The sequence below is a fragment of the Dromiciops gliroides genome, chromosome 4, assembly GCF_019393635.1.
Source record: "Dromiciops gliroides isolate mDroGli1 chromosome 4, mDroGli1.pri, whole genome shotgun sequence".
Lineage (NCBI taxonomy): Eukaryota > Metazoa > Chordata > Mammalia > Microbiotheria > Microbiotheriidae > Dromiciops > Dromiciops gliroides.
Genome location: NC_057864.1, coordinates 199,986,617 through 199,999,067, shown reverse-complemented (window position 1 = coordinate 199,999,067; position 12,451 = coordinate 199,986,617). Strand labels below are relative to the sequence as shown.

Here is a 12,451-nt window from a genome sequence, read left to right as displayed (position 1 = left end):
GCGTAATCTTCCAACTGTAGGCCTTCAATTATCTTTGTTACCTTGTATTATTCTTGCTTGATTTTGTTTTCCCAAAGATAAAAAAATAACATTTTGCCCCGTGTAATTTAGTGGGGAGTTTTTTCATAGCCACAAGACTCTGTCTATGTGTTTGAAATGCCTCTTCCTTTACAGCTGTAATAAAGAATAAAGAATACCTTGATTAAGCTCCCAAAAGGAGGATATGCTGAGTCAATTCCATATGTAAGAGGTAAAGTGGAGCTCCACCTGTAATGGCTAGTGTCCCTTTAGAGTAGAAAACTTGTAGGTGGAGGGGAGCTCTAGCCTCCATATCTTTTGGATGGATGCAAAAGAATTTTGGTTGCAATAGAGTTGTTGTCTTGTAAAGTATGTGAATCTCATGGGAGGCGGATCCTGTCTGGGCTCAATTTTGCCCTAAGGATTCAAGGATTTATCTCTGTTAGGGGTGTGTGTGTGTGTGTGTGTGTGTGTGTGTGTGTGTGTGTGTGTGTGTGTTTTGGGGGAGCAGTATATAAGTTATGACACTTTGCGTAAGCTTTCCTGATGAATGAAAATGTGTTTGCCTAGGGGTATGATGCTCTTGGTATGATTCTCTTGCTTATGGTACTTCCAAAAGTGATCAGTGCCTACTCTTCCTCTTGCACCTCAGCCCTCACTTAAGCAGGGCTATTCCCCATCTCTTTAAAAGAACAAAGGGATAAAAATCTTCTCCCAACTCTCTACCTGTGCCAGCATCAACACACAAAGATTTGCAGATGCCATATTTTCATTTTATCAAAGAGAAGAAAGTGATACCAATGAAAGGATAGGTAGTAATGTGAAGGGAACAATTCATTTGGATCAAAAGAAACCAGCAGAGGGGCAGCTAGGTGGTGCAGTGGATAAAGCACCGGCCCTGGATTCAGGAGGACCTGAGTTCAAATCCGGTCTCAGACATTTGACACTTACTAGCTGTGTGACCTTGGGCAAGTCACTTGACCCCCATTGCCCCTCAAAAAAAAAACAAAAAAGGAAAGAAAAAAACCAGCAGCTCACACTGTCAACCATGGAAAGAATTAGCCTCTATCCTATTGATCTACTATTATATTTATTTGTTTGGTTTTTTTGTGGGGCAATGGGGGTTAAGTGACTTGCCCAGGGTCACACAGCTAGTAAGTGTCAAGTGTCTGAGGCTGGTTTTGAACTCAGGTACTCCTGACTCCAGGGCCAGTGCTCTATCCACTGTGCCACCTAGCTGCCCCTACTATTCTATTTCTTAACCAGCACCAGATAGTTTTGATAATTACTGCCTTATAATATAGTTTAAGATCTGGTACTGCTAAGCCTTCTTCCTCTACATTTTTTTTCATTATTTCCTTTGATATTCTTGACTTTTTGTTTTTTCCAAATAAATTTTGTTGTTGTTTTTTCTAATTCAGTAAAAAAAAATTTTTTTTTGGTAATTTGATTGGAATGGTATTGAATATATAAATTAGTTTGGGTAAAATTGTCATTTTTATTATATTGACCCTGCCTACCCATGAGCAATTAATATTTCTCTAATTATTTAAATCTGATTTTATTTGTATAAAAAAGTTTTTTGTAATTTTATTTATATAGTTCCTGGGTTTGTTTTGGCAAGTGTACTTCCCAGGTGTTTTGTACAGTATAGAGTTCTTTTAAATGGGGTATCTCTGGGACAGCTAGGTGGCAGAGTAGATAGAGCACCGACCCTGGAGTCAGGAGTACCTGAGTTCAAATCCGGCCTCAGACACTTAATACTTACTAGCTGTGTGACTCTGGGCAAGTCACTTAACCCCAATTGCCTCACTTAAAAAAAAAAGTAAATGGGGTATCTCTTCTTGCAGAGTTTTGTTTGTGACATATAGAAATGCTGATAATTTATGGGATTTTACTTTATATCCTGCTACTTTGCTAAAATTGTTTCAACTAGCTTTTTACTTGAGTCTTTGGGATTTTCCAAGTATATCATCATATCAACTGCAAGAAGAGATAGTTTTATTACCTCATTCCTCATTCTTATTCCTTGTATTTCTTTTTTTTCTCTTATTGCTATTGTTAGGATTTTCAATACAATATTGAATAATATTGGTGACAGTGGGCATCCTTGTTTCACATCTGATCTTACTGGGAAAGCTTCTAGTTTATCCCAATTACAAATGATGCTTGCTGATAATTTTAAATAAATGTTTTTATCAACCTAAGGAAAAATCCATTTATTTATTTATTTTTTTAGTGAGGCAATTGGGGTTAAGTGACTTGCCCAGGGTCACACAACTAGTAAATGTTAAGTGTCTGAGGCCGGATTTGAACTCAGGTACTCCTGAATCCAGGGCCAGTGCTCTATTCACTGCGCCACCTAGCTGCCCCAGAAAAATCCATTTATAACAATACTTTAAGTGTGTTTTTAAAATGAGGGCTGAAATTTGGAACTATGCCCAAAAGGCTATAAAACTGTGCATACCCTTTGATCCAGCAATCCTACTACTAGGTCTATATTCCAAAGAGATCATCAAAAAGGGAAAAAGACCCACATGCTCAAAAATATTTATAGCAGCCCTTTATGGTGGCAAAGAATTGGAAATTGAGGGGATGTCCATCAATTGAGTAATAACTAAAAAAGTTGTGGCATATGGATGTAATGGAAAACTATTGTGCCATAAGAAATGATGAGCAGGCAGATTCCAGAAAAACCTGGAAAGACTTGAATTGATGAATTGATACTGAGTAAAGTGAGCAGAACCAGGAAAACATTGTACATAATAACAGCAACATTTTACAATGATTAACTGTCATGGACTTAGCCCTTCTCAGCAGTACAATGATCCAAGATAATTCCAAGACTCATAATGGAAAATCTTCTCCACATCCAGGTAAAGAAGTATGGAGTCTGAATTCAGATCAAAGCATACTATTTTCACTTTTGAGGGTTTTTTCTTTCTCATGGTTTTCCCTTTTGTTCTTTCACATTTTCACGTTTAACATAATCAGATTGCTTGCAGTATTAGGGAGGGAGAGGGAAGGAGAAAAATTTGGAACTCAAAATCTCACAAAAAATGAATGTTGAAAAGTATTTTACATGTAAATGGAAAAAATAAAATACTAATAAGATGGGGGAAAATGAGTGTTGAACTTTATCAAAACCTTTTTCTGCATCTATTGATATAATCATGTTTTTTAACTTTTATTGTTGATGTAATCAATTATGTTAATAATTTTCCTTATGTTAAATCATCCACTTCACCATCTAGCTGATCAACTTATCATTGTCCTCAGCCTATTGACATGCAAAACTAAAGAAGCAACTTCTAATGGTTGAGAAATAAGTTCCTAGTTGAGTGGAGACCCCTGCAAAGTAGCAAACTAAACGCTACTTTTAGTTCATTAGAGTTTGAGATAACTGTCAGCCCTTCATCTGGATTTCAGCAGGAACCTAAGATTTACCAAATGCCTTTTCATTTTGGATCTCATTTTCACTTGGTCCCCCTGAGCTACCCTAATTATGTGTGGCACCATGTGGCTTGCTGTAGTGTCAAGAACAAGCTGCTGGCAAACGATCATTGCTTTCACAGGAAATGGAAGTATTCTGTGTCCTCTTGGAAGGCCAGTTGCTCAGAGGTTGGAGGTGACTGAGCCATCCCATGCAGTTAACACCAAATTAAAGCAAATCCCCAGGTGGATGAAAGGTATATCCTCTCTAGGAGACCAGAGTATTCTGCTATAGCCACTTCCCTTCTAACTCTCTGTAATCTGTGAGTTAGGCAGATGCTACCTGGTTTTCAGGACAGGGAGTTATAGAGGATGGGGAAAACCCAGATGAATCCAGACAGAGTCTAGAATAAGGTACTGACACTCAACTTTGCATAATCCAAAAAGAAGCTAAGAGGTTTACTGGATCCCTAAGATTTTATAGAACCCACATCCTCCACACCGGTATCCTGATAACTATCCCCCCCTTTACCAAGTCATCCTCAAGCCTACCTCTTTTGAATGGGGCCTAGAACAGTATGTGGCTCTAAAGATCTAAAGTGGGTTGTCCAGCCATTTCCCTCCCTGGGCCCTTATGACCCTGTGAAACCCAAGTTTTTGAAGGTTTCTGTCCATAAACAACTGATTGGAATCTTAGACAGACACCTAGTAGAGTGGGACAGACCGAATGAATGTTAGGCTTCTGGAGCTGCAAACTCCCTAAACTAACCACTGCTTTTTTTTTTAAAGGCAGTTGGGGTTAAGTGACTTGCCCAGAGTCATACAGCTAGTAAGTATACGAGGCCATATTTGAATTCAGGTCTTCCTGACTTCAGGGCTGGTGCTCTATCCACTGCGCCACCTTGATGCCCCACTATACTACTTTTTTGGGGGGGGGGGCAATGAGGGTTAAGTGACTTGTCCAGTGTCACACAGCTAGTAAGTGTCAAGTGTCTGAGACCAGATTTGAACTCAGGTCCTCCTGAATCCAGGGCCAGTGCTTTATCTACTGCACCACCTAGCTGCCCCACTATACTACTTTTGAAAAGCTATTACTGGACCTTCAGTAGCATTGAGCTATTGAACAGATCACACAGGGTCATAAATCACCCTTCACTCAGCATGGTCTGTTATGAATTAGTGACACAAGATGACTTCTCATTTTGTCATCATGTCATGGAAGGCTTCTATAATTAATAGAAATGATAAATTTAAAATTACATCATTCTAGGTTCGATAGGTGTTAGTTCCCTTCGTTGAATAGGTTGTAACTCTGCCAGAGTCTGAGGCCCCAAGGCCAAGCTTTGACACTGCCTCTCCTACTAATCCAATGGGTTCCCCCTATGAGCATCTGACTCCAGAGAAAAACCATTTTGCCTGATTTATGGGTGTCTGTACTTGTATGAGAGAAGTTTATGAAACTGTAGTGCAGGGGCTATCAATCTAGAACAGCAATTACCCACATTGAGAGGGAGGGGGAATGGTACCACAGCACTTGCAGGAGAAAACCTTGAGGGATACGTTGTATTCTTGGTCACTGGCCATGAGTCTGGCCAAGTGGCCTAGGACCTGGCTACAGCAGGAGTGGTAAACTAAAGGCTCTTCCCTTTGGGGTCAGGATCACTGGAAAAAATTCACTAACACCTCCTACTGTAAACAATCGTTTGTGGAGTACACAAACACCCAGCAGAGATGCCATATTAACTCTGTTGGACTCCATAACCAGGTGGGAGCCAGTACAAGAGGGACAGAGGCTGGGGAGTTGGGTGCACTGCCAATCTAGACATGGGGGCTGTGATGCCATGCTGTACTGGGTGGGGTGCTACTCAGATAATAGAAAACAAAAGATGAATGGGGTTTTCTCTTACAGCATTCCTCTTTCCCCATCATCAGAATATATTGGAAGGAAACTATGTGTCGAAACTGAAACTAACCTTGTGTACTCATATCTGGAGAAGGGAGTAGGGGAAACAATTTATAACTAAAATCAGAACCAACGAAGGCTTGTTTTGGGAAGAGTGCTTTTCTTAACTCGTGAGCTTTATCTGTATCTGATAGCCATCTGGCTAGACAATAGAACCATTCTTTGTGTCATAGTCCCCAACTGATTTCTCTCCTATTCAAACTCTGTTGCTATCCTTGGCTCAGAGAAGATGGTGGCTGGGAAAGGAGTTGTGGTAGGGTGGAATGGATGGAGCAAAAGTAGTCCCATTGGCTTTTGTTTTGGAGTGAGTCGGTTCTCAATTTTTTTTTATGGAACTTAATTCATTTCAATTGAACAATATTTATTAAGCATGTACTATGTGCATGGTGCAGTGACTCATCTTCCTGTGTTCAAATCCAGCCTCAGACACTCACTGGTTGTGTGACCCTGGGCAAGTCACTTAACCCCTGTTTGCCTCAGTTTCCTCATCTGTAAAATGAGCTGGAGAAAGAAATGACAAACCACTCCAAGTATCTTTGCCAAGAAAACCCCAAATGGGATCTCAAAAAGTCAAACACAACTAAAATGACTGAATAACTAAAGGTGTGTGGAGGATAAATGTATCCTCCACACAGAGGAAAGGCAGGTAACACATTTGATGTGTAGAGGTGAAAAAATATTCATATGTTCAGATTGAGGGAGGGTATAATTTTTTTATGCCATTCTCCTGCTCAAAAACTCAAAGACTCCCTACTGCCTAACAGTTACATAGATGGTACTTTTAAAAACACCTTCCTCATAACAACCTTGTGAAGCAGGTAATGATAATAGATGACATTTATATAGTGCTTAAAGTTTTTGTAAAGTACTTTACACATATTACCTCGTTTGATTACAACAATCCCACTAGGCACGTGTTATTATTACCACCATTTTACAAATTCAATTACTTATATATGGTCTCAGAGCTAATAAGCTAAGATCTGGGATTCAATCTTAGGTTTCCCTTAAATGCAAGTCCAGTCCTTTACCACAGGGTCTCTCCAGGGAAGTAAGCTTCAACTCTGAGGAGTTAAGTGAGAAGGCCCTGGTCAAGGACTGGTAAAGAGTCTCAGTAGTGGTAAATAACCAAAGACTCAAACTCCAAGTCTGATGCTCTCTCTCCATTTGTTGAAGAAAATAAATCCAGTTACTCTTTTTTGTTGTTGTTGTTGTTGAGGCAGTTGGGGTTAAGTGACTTGCCCAGGGTCACACAGCTAGTAAGTGTCAAGTGTCTCAGACCGTATTTGAACTCAGGTCCCCCTGACTCCAGGGCCAGTGCCAGTTACTCTTCATTATGTTTTGTTTTGTTTTTTTTTTTTTTTGCAGGCAATGGGGGTTAAGTGACTTGCCCAGGGTCACACAGCTAGTAAGTGTCAAGTGTCTGAGGCCGGATTTGAACTCAGGTACTCCTGAATCCAGGGCCAGTGCTTTAACCACTGCGCCATCTAGCTGCCCACTCTTCATTATGTTTTAGAGGAGTTGATGAATGATTGTTGTTCAGTTGTTTCAGTCATGTTCAAGTCTTCATGAGCCCATTTGGGGGTTTTCTTGGCAAAGGCACTAGAATGGTTTGCCATTTCCTTCTCCAGTTCATTTTAAAGATGAGGAAACTGAAGCAAACAGGGTTAAGTGACTTGTCCAGCATCACACAACTACTAAGTGTCTGAGACCAAATTTGAACTCAGTTCTTCTTGACTTCAGGGATGGAGATCTATCTACTGTACCACCTAACTGTCCTTGATGTGTTAGAAGTTCTTTTCTTTTCTTTTCTTTTTTGGAGGGGAGCAATGGGGGTTAAGTGACTTGCCCAGGGTCACACAGCTAGTAAGTGTCAAGTGTCTGAGGCTGAATTTGAACTCAGGTACTCCTGAATCCAGGGCCGGTGCTTTATCCACTGCACCACCTAGCTGCCCCCTAGAAATTATTTTCTAATTAATCAAGCAATTTCTTGGAATATTGTTGACCGTTATGGGTTTCCCTTTTGCAGTCAAGAATCTCAACTTTAAAGAGGAAACTAAGAGTTTATAGAGGTTGCTAAGGGTCTTCTAGAGAATTTAAAGCAATTATCATAGGACTACTGGGCTAACAATAAAGTTACAATTCAGGAACAGGGTGTTTATCTAACAGGAAAGAAAAATAAGCCAAAAATATATTCATGGTGTTAAGTCATGACAAAACAGTAACATTTAACTTCAAGGACACCAAGATTAAAAATTTTAAAACAGAAGGCCTGTTGGTGAGTCAGTCAGTCAGCCAATAAGCATTTATTAAGTGCTTACTTTGTCCCTGCAAGGTGCTAAGGCTGATCATATCAAAAAGGGGGGGGGGGATAGTCCCTTCCCTCAAGGAGCTTACATTCTAAATGGAGAAGACATGTAAATGACTCAGTACATACAAGATATAGACTACTGTTAGAATGTCCTATTGCAACCTAGTCATTTCAGCTTTAAAATTGAGACCTTTTCATTCTGTTTTGCCTAGAAATTTGAGACCTGAATATTCTGATTTTTCACACTAGACAGTTATTGTGCAGGCAGGGGAGGGAACAATGAGGGTTAAGTGACTTGCCCAGGGTGACGCAGCTAATAAGTATCAAGTGTCTGAAGTCGGATTTGAACTCAGGTCCTTCTGAATCCAGGGCCACCTAGCTGCCCCTCTATACAGTTCTAATACTCTAAACTCATTATCCTTACATTCAGTGTTCCCCTGTGTCACATTCAGTATTCTCCAGAATCAAACCCCAACATATCTTTCCAAACTTGTAGCTCACTGTTCAATCAATTCAATTCAATAAACATTTATTAAGCGCCTACTATGGGTCAGGTGGGGCAGCTAGGTGGCACAGTGGATAGAGCACTAGGCTTTGAGTCAGAAAGACTCCTCTTCCATGAATTCAAATCCAGCCTCAGATACTTCCTAGCTGTGTGACCCTGGGTAAGTCATTTCATCCCCATCTACCTCAGTTTTCTCATCTGTAAAATGAGCTGGAGAAGGAAATAGCAAACCAATCCATTATCTTTGCCAAGGAAACTCCAAATGGGATCATGAAGAGTCAGACACGACTGAAACTACTGAATGACAAAAATGTTCCAGGAACTGTGCCAAACACTCCATAGTTATTGTCCAGGAAACATACTTTATCCATTCCTACCTTCCTTTACTCATATCCTGCTCCCCCATCTTTCCCCCATCCAAGTCCTAACCATCCACAAAAGCCAACTTCAAAGATCTTTTACTCCTTCTCTGGCTTACCAACCCATAGGGTTCTTCCGTAGGCTGCTTGGGACTGCTCTGTTAGATTTATACCCACTTAACCAACTAGAATTTTAAGTGCTTTGAGCAAAGCAGCCCACCATAACTTTGTATATCTCCTAGAATTTAAAGCTGAAAGACACTTAGACCTCATCAAGTCCAACTATTTCATATAGATGGGGAAACTGAGGCCCCAAGGTGTTGAAATGAAGTATCAGAACATGTGTTTTAACCCAGGCTCTCTGATTCCAAGTTTAACATCTTCACACTGTAAATAACCCCTTTGAGAGAGATAGTGTGAACCATTGGTCACACTGGGAATCAGGAGAGGTTGTTTCGAATCCTGCTCCTGACTCCTCGTAATGGTGTGACCTTGGAGAAATGCAATGACCTGCCTCAGTCTCCTTGTTTGTCAAATGGGTATAATATCATGCTACTTACTTTGAAAGGCTCAAAGGACTTAGAGCAGGTGAAGTGCTTTGCAAACTTTAAAATCCTATAGCTAATACTAAACCCTCAACAAGTATTTGAGATAAAGAGCACTTCAGGAAAAGGGCACTGGACTGGGAGGTTTCAAGTCCTGCCACAGACACCAGCTGTATAACCTTGGGCCGGTTATGGCTCTTTGCCTCATTTCTAGCTTCTGTAAAATAAAATGTTGACTCCATGGACTCAAAGGGTAGCTCAAAATCTATGGTCTTATTTGTGGTCCTGTTTGCTCTCTGTTAACAAAGAAGCTATTCCAGGAGCTCCCTAGAAGCAAGGATGCCACAACAGGCCCACTCCTCAACATTCTACTCCTTTCAACACTCCCCCACCCCTAACTTTGTAGATTATTTTTGTTCTGCTTTTCTTGGTAATCCTAGACCTAACCACCGTGTCCGGCACATAGTAGGCGCTTAATAAAAGCATGCTTGTTGACTGGATGACTACGTGTCCACCCAGCCTCCACACGAAGCAACTTGGGGGGGCGTCACGTGACCTCTGGGGCTCTTCTTGCTTTCTGCTGGCCCCGGCCGGGGTTGCTAGGCAACGTGTAAACTCTGCAACTTGCAGCCGTTTGAGAAGCCCTTAGGACCCCGGACCGTCTAGTCCCCAGACCCACGGGAGGAGCGGACAGAGGGTAAGGGGAGGGCGGCGGGGGTGGGCAGGAGGGGTGCCCGAGGGTGTCCGTGTTCGAGGATCACAATCGTTGTAATAAATTAAGAGTGCTGCAACAAATTCCGTGTCAGGTTTGGAGGAGAGGGGAGAGGGATTGGAAGGGCTCTGTCTGGGACACCTCACCCAGAGAGATTAGTGCGAGAACTAGACGTGCGGCCCCCGCCCCGCCAACTACCTGGTCCTCTCCTTCCTGACAATTTCCCTAAATCACAGGCTCGTTTCTTTTCGATTGGTGGGCAAGTCCTGTCCCTTCTATCACTCTCCAGGAGCTTACATCCTATGAAAGAGACATGGAAATAAATAGGGACACGTAACATGCAGACAGCATAGCTTAGGGGAGAGGGCTCTTCTAGCAGCTAGGGAGGGGGGAGAAACGGGAAAGGAACCGCGTAGAAGGTGGCATTGGGGCTGTCTCAAAGGAAGCCTGGGATTGATTTTAAGAGGCGGAGGGAATAAGTAAAGCCTCCCGGGATTTGGGGGACAGCCAGGGCAAAGACTGAGATCATAGAGGGTCCCAAAAGACGGAACATCTTCCAGCGGGAGGCCAGGTCGTGACGGGTTTAAAGTGCCAAACAGAAAAACTTCCTATTCCATTCTGGAGGTTTTTTCCTTCTATCTTCACCTGGCATGGGACAGGTTTAGTCACTTCCTCAACCCCAATTCACATCTCTCCCCTCGACGTTCCTGATGTCTCCAGCACCAAACTGTTCTGATCAACATTGCTGGCTTTGCCAGGTACAATTTGGGCGTGTCTCTCTGGTCAGATGTTCCCTAAGCAAGGCAGGAAAATTTGCTCTAGCTCTGACATGAAACAGTTTAATCCCTCACCCCACTCACCCAATTAGTGGGCAAGCCCCGTCCTTTCTATCTCCAGGAGAACAAGCCCACATCTCTTCTCAATCAGACGATTTTTTAACAGCTCCCTAAACGGTATCCCTGCCTCCAGCCTATCTCCGTATAATCCCTGATTCAAGCCAATATTTTAGGCAAGCTCCTTAAGGAACTTTCAGTGATGCCCTATTGCCTTCCAATGGCTTCTGATCATGGCATTCAAAGCCTTCTACAATATGGCTCCAATTTACCCATCAGATCTTATCTTAGGCTACTTCCCCTTCACATACTCTATATTCCCAACAAATTCGACTGTTCTGGATCCCCAATTCTCATCCTGCACACTTCCGTTTCTACGCTTTTGCTCAGGCTGATGGCCAGGCCTAGAAAGACTCTTCACTTATTTCTGTTTATTAAAATCCCTTCATCAATAAAGCACAGGCCCTGGATTCAGGAGGCCCTGAGTTCAAATCCGGATTCAGACACTTGACACTTAACTAGCTGTGTGACCCTGGGCAAGTCACTTAACCCTCATTGCCCCACAAAAACAAAATAAAACAAAACAAAATCGCTTCAACAAGACCTAACTCAGATGCTACTCTCTACCCCATCCCTTTCCCCAGGCCTTCCCTGATCCATCCAGCTACAAGCTATACTCCCTACCCCCCACCCCCATTACTCTCTATTGTACTTATCTTGAATGTACATTAATACTTAGATGAATGTGCTGTTGTTTCAATAGAATATAAATTCTTTGAGGACATTTATCTTGTCTTCATGTCCCTAAAGCCTAGCACAGTGCTCAGCATGTTGATAATGATGACGACTTTTATTAAGCACCTACTATGTGTCGGGCACTGTGCTAAAAACACTTTACAAGTATTATCTCATTTGACCCTCACAACAGCCCTGGGAGGTAGGTGTTATTATAACCCTTATTTTACAGGAGAGGAAATTGAGGTCAAAAGATGTTAAGTGACTTGCCTAGGGTCACATAGCTAGTAAGTATATGAGGCTGGATTTGAACTCAGGTCTTCCTAACTCCAGGCCCCACATTCTATCTACTGCACCATCATCTAGCTGCCACAGCACATAGTAGATTCTTTTTTTTTTTCAGGGCAATGAGGGCTAAGTGACTTGCGCAAGGTTACACACCTAGTAAGTGTCAAGTGTCTGAGGCAGAATTTGAACTCAGGTCCTCCTGAATCCAGGGGTGGTGCTTTATCCACTGTACCACCTAGCTGCCCCCATAGTAGATTCTTCTTTTTTTTTTTTTTGAGGCAATTGGAGTTAAGTGACTTGCCCAGGGTCACACAGCTAGTAAGTGTCAAGTGTCTGAGGCAGAATTTGAACTCAGGTCCTCCTGACTCCAGGGCTGGTGCTCTATAGACTTCGCCACCTAGCTGCCCCCCCCATAGTAGATTCTTAATAAATACCTATGGTTTGATTATTCTTCCTTTCCCTAGAATCATTGTTATTAGTGTGCATTTCTTCCCCCTCCTCCACATTAGACGATAAACTATTTGAGGTTAAAGTTTATTTTATACATATTTATATGATATATAAAAATATATATTTTATATAACCATATATCTATTTGTGTATCACTAGCAGCTAACACAGGCCTTGCACAGTGCTGAATGTTTGTTGGCTGAATGACTGACCTTTGATGGACCCACTGCCTTGTGGTGAAGCACCTCACCATGGATTCCTGGATAGACCGAGTCATTCATCTTGTCAATTAAGCATTTA

At 41.9% G+C, this 12,451-nt stretch overlaps 1 protein-coding gene across 1 annotated transcript in view; it reads left to right on the top strand.

Annotated features, from left to right (window-relative positions):
- The first annotated feature begins 9,737 nt into the window (after positions 1-9,737).
- DNAI2 (dynein axonemal intermediate chain 2) overlaps positions 9,738-12,451 on the top strand; it is a 91,005-nt gene continuing 88,291 nt past the window's right edge. The window contains exon 1 of the mRNA XM_044003300.1: positions 9,738-9,830. The gene's annotated coding sequence lies outside the window, so the exon portion shown is untranslated. The remainder of the gene's footprint in view (positions 9,831-12,451) is intronic.